At 41.0% G+C, this 10,193-nt stretch overlaps 1 pseudogene; it reads left to right on the top strand.

Annotated features, from left to right (window-relative positions):
• Window positions 1-7,012: 7,012 nt before the first annotated feature.
• On the top strand, window positions 7,013-8,390 carry LOC129022148 (keratin, type I cytoskeletal 18-like; annotated as a pseudogene).
• The last annotated feature ends 1,803 nt before the right edge of the window (window positions 8,391-10,193 follow it).

The raw sequence follows: 10,193 nt of genomic DNA, 5'->3' as shown, positions 1-10,193 counted from the left end.
TTGGTGGTGTCAGTGTTTTGGATTTTTATTCTAATGAATAGTGATGTCTCATTATTGTTTTATTTATAATTCCCTAATGACATATGATGTGCAGTATCTTTTCATATCCTTGTTTGTCATCTGTATATCTTTGTCAAAGTGTCTGTTTCAGTCTTTGGCTTATTTTTTAAATGAGTTGCTTGTTTCCTCACTGTTGAGTTTAAGGTTTTTTGTATGTTTTGGATAACAATCCTTTATCACATGTGTCCTTTGCACATATTCTGTCTCAGTCTGCAGCTTGTCTTCATTTTCTTTTTTTTTATTATTATACTTTAAGTTCTAGGGTACATGTGCACAACGTGCAGGTTTGTTACGTACGTATACATGTGCCACGTTGGTGTGCTGCACCCATTAACTCTTCATTTACATTGGGTATATCTCCTAATACTTTCCCGCCCCCCCCTCCCCCCACCCCATGACAGACCTCGGTGTGTGATGTTCCCCTTCCTGTGTCCAAGTGTTCTCATTGTTCAATTCCCACCTATGGGTGAGAACATGTGGTGTTTGGTTTTTTGTCCTTGTGAAAGTTTGCTGAGAATGTTGGTTTCCAGTTTCATCCATGTCCCTACAAAGGACATGAACTCTTCCTTTTGTTATGGCTTCATAGTATTCATGGTGTATATGTGCCACATTTTCTTAATCCAGTCTATCATTGATCCTCATTTGGGTTGGTTCCAAGTCTTTGCTATTGTGAAGAGTGCTGCAATAAACATACGTGTTCATATGCCTTTATAGCAGCATGATTTATAACCCTTCGGGTACATACCCAGTAATGGGATGGCTGGGTCAAGTGGTATTTCTAGTTCTAGATCCTTGAGGAATTGCCACACTGTCTTCCACAATGGTTGAACTAGTTTACAGTCCCACCAACAGTGTAAAAGTGTTCCTATTTCTCCACATCCTCTCCAGCACCTGTTGTTTCCTGACTTTTTAGTGATCGCCATTCTAACTGGTGTGAGATGGTATCTCATTGTGGTTTTGATTTGCATATCTCTCATGGCCAGTGATGATGAGTATTTTTTCATGTGTCTCCTGGCTGCATGTCTTCTTTTGAGAAGTGTTTGTTCATATCCTTCGCCCACTTTGTGATGGGGTTGTTTGTTCTTTTCCTGTAAATTTGTTTGAGTTCTTTGTAGATTCCGGATATTAGCCCTTTGTCAGATGAGTAGATTGCAAAAATTTTCTCCCATTCTGTAGGTTGCTTGTTCACTCTGATGGTAGTTTCTTTTGCTGTGCAGTAGCTCTTTAGTTTAATTAGATCCCATTTGTCCATTTTGGCTTTTGTCGCCATTGCTTTTGCTGTTTTAGTCATGAAGTCTTTGTCCATGCCTATGTCCTGAATGGTATTGCCTAGGTTTTCTTCTAGGATTTTTATGGTTTTAGGTCTAAAATTTAAGTCTTTAATCCATCTTGAATTAACTTTTGTATAAGGTTTAAGGAAGGGATGCAGTTTCAGCTTTCTACATATGGCTAGCCAGTTTTCCCAGCACCTTTTATTAAATAGGAAATCTTTCTTGTTTTTGTCAGGCTTGTCAAAGATCAGATGGTTGTGGATGTGTGGTATTATTTCTGAGGGCTCTGTTCTGTTCCATTGGTCTATATCTCTGTTTTGGTAACAGTATCATGCTGTTTTAGTTACTGTAGCCTTGTAGTACAGTTTGAAGTCAGGTAGCATGATGCCTCCAGCTTTGTTCTTTTGGCTTAGGATTGTCTTGGCCATGCGGGCTCTTTTTTTGTTTCATATGAACTTTAAAGTAGTTTTTTCCAATTCTGTGAAGAAAGTCATTGGTAGCTTGATGGGGATGGCATTGAATCTATAAATTACCTTGGGCAGTATGGCCATTTTCACGATATTGATTCTTCCTATCCATGAGCATGGAATGTTCTTCCATTTGTTTGTGTCCTCTTTTATTTCCTTGAGCAGTGGTTTGTAGTTCTCCTTGAAGAGGGCCTTCACATCCCTTGGAAGTTGGATTCCTAGGTATTTTATTCTCTTTGAAGCAATTGTGAATGGGAGTTCACTCATGATTTGGCTCTCTGTTTGTCTGTTATTTGTGTATAAGAAGGCTTGTGATTTTTGCACATTGATTTTGTATCCTGAGACTTTGCTGAAGTTGCTTATCAGCTTAAGGAGATTTTGGGCTGAGACAATGGGGTTTTCTATATATACAATCATGTCATCTGCAAACAGGGACAATTTGACTTCCTCTTTTCCTAATTGAATACACTTTATTTCTTTCTTCTGCCTGATTGCCCTGGCCAGAACTTCCAACACTATGTTGAATAGGAGTGGTGAGAGAGGGCATGCCTGTCTTGTGACAGTTTTCAAATGGAATGCTTCCAGTTTTTGCCTATTCAGTATGATAGTGGCTGTGGGTTTGCCATAAGTAGCTCTTATTATTTCGAGATACATCCCATCAATACCTGATTTATTGAGAGTTTTTAACATGAAAGGCTGTTGAATTTTGTCAAAGGTCTTTTCTGCATCTATTGAGATAATCATGTGGTTTTTGTCTTTGGTTCTGTTTATATGCTGGATTACATTTATTGATTTGCATATGTCAAACCAGCCTTGCATCCCAGGGATGAAACAAACTTGATCGTGGTGGATAAGCTTTTTGATGTGCTGCTGGATTCGGTTTGCCAGTATTTTATTGAGGATTTTTGCGTCAATGTTCATCAGGGATATTGATCTAAAATTCTCTTTTTTTGTTGTGTCTCTGCCAAGCTTTGGTATCAGGATGATGCTGGCCTCATAAAATGAGTTAGGGAGGATTCCCTCTTTTTCTATTGATTGGAATAGTTTCAGAAGAAATGGTACCAGCTCCTCCTTGTACCTCTGGTAGAATTGGGCTGTGAATCCATCTGGTCCTGGACTTTTTTTGGTTGGTAAGCTATTAATTATTTCCTCAATTTCAGAGCCTGTTATTGGTCTATTCAGAGACTCACTTCTTCCTGATTTAGTTTTGGGAGACTGTATGTGTCGAGGAATTTATCCATTTCTTCTAGATTTTCTAGTTTATTTGTGTAGAGGTGTTTATAGTATTCTCTGATGGTTGTTTGTATTTCTGTGGGATCAGTGGTGATATCCCCTTTATCATTTTTTATTGTGTCTATTTGATTCTTCTCTCTTTTCTTCTTTACTAGTCTTGCTAGCGGTCTATCAATTTTGTTTATGTTTTCTAAAAACCAGTTCCTGGATTCATTGATTTTTTGAAGGCCTTTTGTGTCTCTATCTCCTTCAGTTCTTCTCTGATCTTAGTTATTTCTTGCCTTCTGCTAGCTTTTGAATTTGTTTGCTCTTGCTTCTCTAGTTCTTTTAATTGTGATGTTAGGGTGTCAATTTTAGATCTTTCCTGCTTTCTCTTGTGGGCATTTAATGCTATAAATTTCCCTCTACACACTGCTTTAAATGTGTCCCAGAGATTCTGGTATGTGGTGTCTTTGTTCTCATTGATTTCAAAGAACATCTTTATTTCTGTCTTCATTTTGTTATGTACCCAGTAGTCATTCAGGAACAGGTTGCTCAGTTTCCATGTCATTGAGCACTTTTGAGTGAGTTTCTTAATCCTGAGTTCTAGTTTGATTGCACTGTGGTCTGAGAGACAGTTTGTTGTAATTTCTATTCTTTTACTTTTGCTGAAGAGTGCTTTACTTCCAACTATGTGGTCAATTTTGGAATAAGCGTGATGTGGTGCTGAGAAGAATGCATATGCTGTTGATTTGGGGTGGAGAGTTCTGTAGATGTCTATTAGGTCTGCTTGGTGCAGAGCTGAGTTCATTTCCTGGATATCCTTGTTAACTTTCTGTCTCATTGATCTGTCTAATGTTGACAGTGGGCTGTTAAAGTCTCCCATTATTATTGTGTGGGAGTCTAAGTCTCTTTGTAGATCTCTAAGGACTTGCTTTATGAATCTGGGTGCTCCTGTATTGGGTACATATATATTTAAGATAGTTAGCTCTTCTTGTTGAATTGATCCCTTTACCATTATGTAATGACCTTCTTTGTCTCTTTTGATCTTTGTTGGTTTAAAGTCTGTTTTATCAGAGACTAGCATTGCAACCCACGCCTTTTTTTTTTTATTTGCTTGGTAGATATTCCTCCATCCTTTTATTTTGAGTCTATGTGTGTCTCTGCACATGAGATGGGTCTCCTGAATACAGCACACTGATGGATCTTGACTCTTTATCCAATTTGCCAGTCTGTGTCTTTCAATTGGAGTATTTAGCCCATTTACATTTAAGGTTAATATTGTTATGTGTGAATTTGATCTTGTCATTATGATGTTAGCTGGTGATTTTGCTCATTAGTTGATGCAGTTTCTTCCTAGCATCAATGGTCTTTACAATTTGGCATGTTTTTGCAGTGGTTGGTACTAGTTGTTCCTTTCCATGTTTAGTGCTTCCTTCACGAGCTCTTGTAGGGCAGGCCTGGTGGTGACAAAATCTCTCAGCATTTGCTTGTCTGTAAAGGATTTTATTTCTCCTTCAATTATGAAGCTTAGTTTGGCTGGACATGAAATTCTGGGTTGAAAATTATTTTTTTTAAGAATGTTGAATATTGGCCCCCATTTCCTTCTGGCTTGTAGAATTTCTGCTGAGAGATCCACTGTTAGTCTGATGGCTTTCCCTTTGTGGGTAACCCGACCTTTCTCTCTGGCTGCCCTTAACATTTTTTCCTTCATTTCAACATTGGTGAATCTGACAATTATGTGTCTTGGAGTTGCTCTTCTCAAGGAGTATCTTTGTGGCATTCTCTGTATTTTCTGAATTTGAATGTTGGCCTGCCTTGCTAGGTTGGGGAAGTTCTCCTGGATAATATCTTGCAGAGTGTTTTCCAACTTGTTTCCATTCTCCCCATCACTTTCAGGTATACCAATCAGAAGTAGATTTGGTGTTTTCACATAATCCCATATTTCTTGGAGGCTTTGTTCATTTCTTTTTACCCTTTCTCTCTAAACTTCTCTTCTCACTTCATTTCATTCATTTGATCTTCCATCTCTGATACCCTTTCTTCCAGTTGATCAAATCGGCTACTGAAGCTTGTGCATTCTTCATGTAGTCTTGTGCCATGGTTTTCAGCTCCATCAGGCCATTTAAGGACTTCTCTACACTGGTTATTCTAGTTAGCCATTCATCTAATCTTTTTTCAAGGTTTTTAGCTTCTTTGCATTGGGTTCAAACTTCCTCCTTTAGCTCAGAGGAGTTTGATCATCTGAAGCCTTCTTCTCTCAACTCGTCAAAGTCATTCTCCATCCAGCTTTGTCCCATTGCTGGCGAGGAGCTGCATTCCTTTTGAGGGGGAGAGGTGCTCTGATTTTTAGAATTTTCAGCTTTTCTGCTCTGTTTTTTCCCCATCTTTGTGGTTTTATTTACCTTTGGTCTTTGATGATGGTGACGTACAGATGGGGTTTTGGTGTGGATGTCCTTTCTGTTTGTTAGTTTTCCTTCTAACAGTCAGGACCCTCAGCTGCAGGTCTGCTGGAGTTTGCTGGAGGTCCACTCCAGACCTTGTTTGCCTGGGTATCAGCAGCGGAGGCTGCAGAACAGCGAATATTGCTGAGCAGCAAATGTTCCTGCCTGATCATTCCTCTGGAAGCTTAGTCTCAGAGGGGTAACACCTGGCCATGTAAGGTGTCAGTCTGCCCCTACTGGGGGGTGCCTCCCAGTTAGGCTACTCGGGAGTCAGAGACCCACTTGAGGAGGCAGTCTGTCCATTCTCAGATCTCAAACTCCATGCTGGGAGAACCACTACTCTCTTCAAAGCTGTCAGACAGGGAAGTTTAAGTCTGCAGAGGTTTCTGCTGCCTTTTGTTTGGCTATGCCCTGCCCCTAGAGGTGAGTCTACAGAGGCAGGCAGGCCTCCCTGAGCAGCGGTGGGCTCCACCCAGTTCGAGCTTCCCGCTGCTTTTTTTACCTACTCAATCCTCAGCAATTGCAGGCGCCCCTCCCCCAGCCTTGCGGCCACCTTGCAGTTCGATTTCAGAGTGCTGTGCTAGCAATGAGCAAGGCTCCATGGGCATGGGACCCTCCAAGCCTGGCACAGGATATAATCTCCTGGTGTGCCGTTTGCTAAGACCATTGGAAAAACACAGTATTAGGGTGGGAGTGACCCTATTTTCCAGGTGCCATCAGTCACCCCTTCCCTTTGTTAGGAAAGGAATTCCCTGACCCCTTGTGCTTCCTGGGTGAGGTGATGCCTTGTCCTGCTTCAGCTCACACTCAGTGGGCTGCACCCACTCTCCTGCCCCCACTGTCCAATGAGCCCCAGTGAGATGAACCCAGTACCTCAGTTGGAAATGCAGAAATCACCCATCTTCTGTGTCACTCATGCTGGGAGATGTAGACTGGAGCTGTTCCTATTTGGCCATCTTGGAGCAGCCCCTCTCATTTTCTTAACTGTGTGTTTTTCCAAGCAGCAATTTTTAATTTTAATATAATCAAGCTTATTACTTTTTGTGGGTTTTGCCTCTGGTGTTATATTGCCATACCCAAGTCATTGATTTTCTCCTGTTATTTTCTGGGAGGTTTATAGTTCTGCATTTTATATTTAGGTCTGTGTTCTTTCTATTGGGTTAATTTTTGTGAAGGATGTAAGGTTTGATCTAGATTCATTTTTTTTACACAGAAATGTCCAGTTGTTTCAGCACCATTTATGGAAAAGACAACATTTCTCCATTGCATCACCTTTGCTCCTATATCAAAGAGTAATTGACTATATTAATGTGGGTCTATACCTTAGCTCTCTGTTCTATTACTTTGAACTATTCGTTTATTCTTTCATCAGTACCTCACCATCTTGATTACTGTAGCTTTCAGTAAGCCCTGAAGTTGGTTAGTGTAAGTATTCTGACTTTCTTCTCTTTCAATATTTAGTTGGCTATTCTGGGTCTTTTGCCTTTCCATATAAATGTAAAATCGAGATCGTCAGCAAAGCCTGAGTCCTGTCTTCTCACTCTCCTCCTCGGACAGCATGAGCTTCACCACTCGCTCCACCTTCTCCACCAACTACTGGTCCCTGGGCTCTGTCCAGGTGCCAAACTACGGTGCCTGGCTGATCAGCAGCAAGGCCAGTGTCTGTGCAGGTGCTGGGGGCTCTTGTCCCCTGATCTCCGTGTCCCGCTCCACCAGCTTCCAGGATGGCATGGTGTCCAGAGCCATGGCTGTGGGGATGGCCGGGAGTCTGGCAGGAATAGAAAGCATACAGAACAAGAAGGAAACCAGGCAAAGCCTGAATGACCGCCTGATCTCCTACCTGGATAGAATGAGGAGCCTGGAGACCGAGAACTGGAGGCTGGAGAGCAAAATCTGTGAGCAATTGGAGGAGAAGGGACCCCAGGTCAGAGACTGGGGGCATTACTTCAAGACCATCGAGGACCTGAGGGCTCAGATCTTTGCGAATACTGTGGACAATGCCCACATCGTTCTGCAGACTGACAATGCCCGTCTTGCTGCTGATGACTTTAGAGTCAAGTATGAGACAGAGCTGGCCATGCTCCAATCTGTAGAGAGCAACCTCCATGGGCTCTGCAAGATCATTGATGACACCAATGTCACTTGGCTGCAACTGAAGACATAGATCAAGGCTCTCAAGGAGGAGCTGCTCTTCATGAAGGAGAACCACAAAGAGGAAATAAGAGGCCTACAAGCCCAGATTACCAGCTCTGGTTTGACTGTGGAGGTAGATGCCCTGAAATCTCAAGACCTCACCTAGATCATGGCAGACATCCAGGCCCAATATGACAAGCTGGCTCAGAAGAACTGAGATGAGCTGGACAAGTACTGGTCTCAGCAGATTAAGGAAAGCACCACGGTGGTCACCACATAGTCTGCTGAGGTTGGAGCTGCTGAGATGTGGAGCTGCTGAGATGATGCTCACAGAGCTGAGACACACAGTCCAGACCTTGGAGATCAACCTGGATTCCATGAGAAATCTGAAGGCCAGCTTAGAGAACAGCCTGAGGGAGGTGGAGGCCCACTACACCCTGCAGATGGAGCAGCTCAACGGGATCCTGCTGCACTTGAAGTCAGAGCTGGCACAGGCCCGGGCAGAGGGACAGCGCCAGGCCCAGGAGTACGAGGTCCTGCTGAACATCAAGGTCAAGCTGGAGGTTGAGATCTCCACCTACCATTGCCTGCTGGAAGATGGCGAGGACTTCAATATTGGTGATGCCCTGGACAACAGCAACTCCATGTAAACCATCCAAAAGACCAACACCCACCAGACAGTGGATGGCAAACTGGTATCTGAGAACAATGACACCAAAGTTTTGAGACATAAAGCCAGCAGAAGCAGGGGACCTTTGGGGAGAAGGAGGCCAATAAAAAGTTCAGAGGTCAAAAAAAACTAACTTAGAATCAATTAGTTTATGTAACAAAAATATCTTGCTGGGATTTTGATTGGGATTGCGTTGAATCTACCAGTCAAGTGGTAAAGAACTGACATTTTGAAAATATTGAGTTGTCCTGTCTATAAACATTGAATAACTTTTTATTTATCCAGTCTTTTGATTCCTTTTAATCAAAGTTTTGTCATTTTCCTCATATAAACCTTCTACATATTTTGTTAGATCTGTATCTAAATATTTCAATTTTGGGCTGCTAATGTAAATGGTAATGTGTTTTCATTTTAAATTCCACTCATTCATAGGCTGCTGGCATATAGGAAAGTGACTGACTTTTGTATACTAACCTTGTATCCTGCATGCTTGCTATACAATTATTATAAAGTTTCAGTTATTCTGTTGATTCTTTCAGATTTTCTATATAGGCAATCATATCATCTGCAGACAAAGACAGTTTTATTTCTTCCATCCTAATCTATATACCTTTTATTTCCAAACTGCTATTTTTTAAGGTTTATTACAACATCAATGTGTTATGAATATATCTTAATAAAGGATTATTTGTTATTTACAAATAAAACCAAAAAAGTGTGTAAAATACTGAAATTTTACATAAGTCAAAAATAATAGGTGAAGATAAATATTGTACGATTCCATATATATGAGATACTGAGGGTAGTCAGCTTCATAGAGACAGAAAGTAGAATGGTGGATTCCAGGAACTGAAGGAAGGGAGAATGGGGAGTTGTTTAATAGGTACAGAGTACTCTGTACTGTGTCTTAGAAGATGAAAAAGTTCCGGAGATGGATCGTGGTGATGGTTACACAACATTGTAAATGTATCTAATGTCACTGAACTATACACTTAAAAATAGTTAAATGACAAATTTTATATTATTTCTATTTTGCAATAATTTAAAAAAAAGATTAATAATTCATTTTGTCACTGGCAGGATTTAAAGCCCTCGCTCCACCCTACAGATAAAACAAGATTGCAGGATTGTGTTGCTGGTATTTGGTGTTTGTTTGTTTTCTCCCTATAGAATTCACCTGTTCTCAACATGTTCAGCATTCACTCCAAAATCCCAATGGTTTCTAATAAAGATTCAGCTACTAAAAGATATAAAGTTTAATGATACAAAACAGCAGCAACACAAATTGAAGATTAACCCAGATCCCATCCATGCAGAGTCACTCCAATCTATCTGTTCTCTTTTCCTTTCTTTCTTCCTGTTGGGTAGCTGCTGTTGTGAAGTTGCCACCCATATGTGATGTTTTCATACTTTCAGAGGAACCCATAACATGTGTATAAATAGTCACACATAATATTAGCAGAAGGTGTATAGGCTTTTTTGTGTGTTTCCCTTTTTCTCTGTTTCTTTTTCTTTTTTCAAACCCTTAACCCAGTTCCCAGAGGACTGGCCATTTGTTGTCTAGATACCCTACTCTGTCACAGTTTTCCCGGTGTGGTGCCATCTTCCTCCTCCACCATGAGGCTTGCCCTCATCATCACTCCCCTCTCATCCATCATCTCTCTCGTTAATTCCTCTCTGCCTTTGACTGCTTAAGGAATCCACAAGCACAAGTCTCCCACTGGCACTCTGAGGTACAAAATTTGACAAACCATATTTCCATGTGAAATCCAACACTCTAGAACCATGAATTTCTGCCCTTGTACCATGCATTACACACATGTACTCAGTATCATTTAGTTGTATTTTATCAAGTGTTGGAGAGCTTGAAACTCCCCGACACTTGATAGGCAATCTTGGGTAAGAAACTTGATGTCTCAGATTTGGTTTCCCACCT

This window comes from Pongo pygmaeus, chromosome 21 (assembly GCF_028885625.2).
Source record: "Pongo pygmaeus isolate AG05252 chromosome 21, NHGRI_mPonPyg2-v2.0_pri, whole genome shotgun sequence".
In the NCBI taxonomy this organism is placed as follows: domain Eukaryota; kingdom Metazoa; phylum Chordata; class Mammalia; order Primates; family Hominidae; genus Pongo; species Pongo pygmaeus.
Note: the sequence above shows the minus strand (reverse complement) of the source record. Positions and strands in the feature narration are given on the sequence as shown.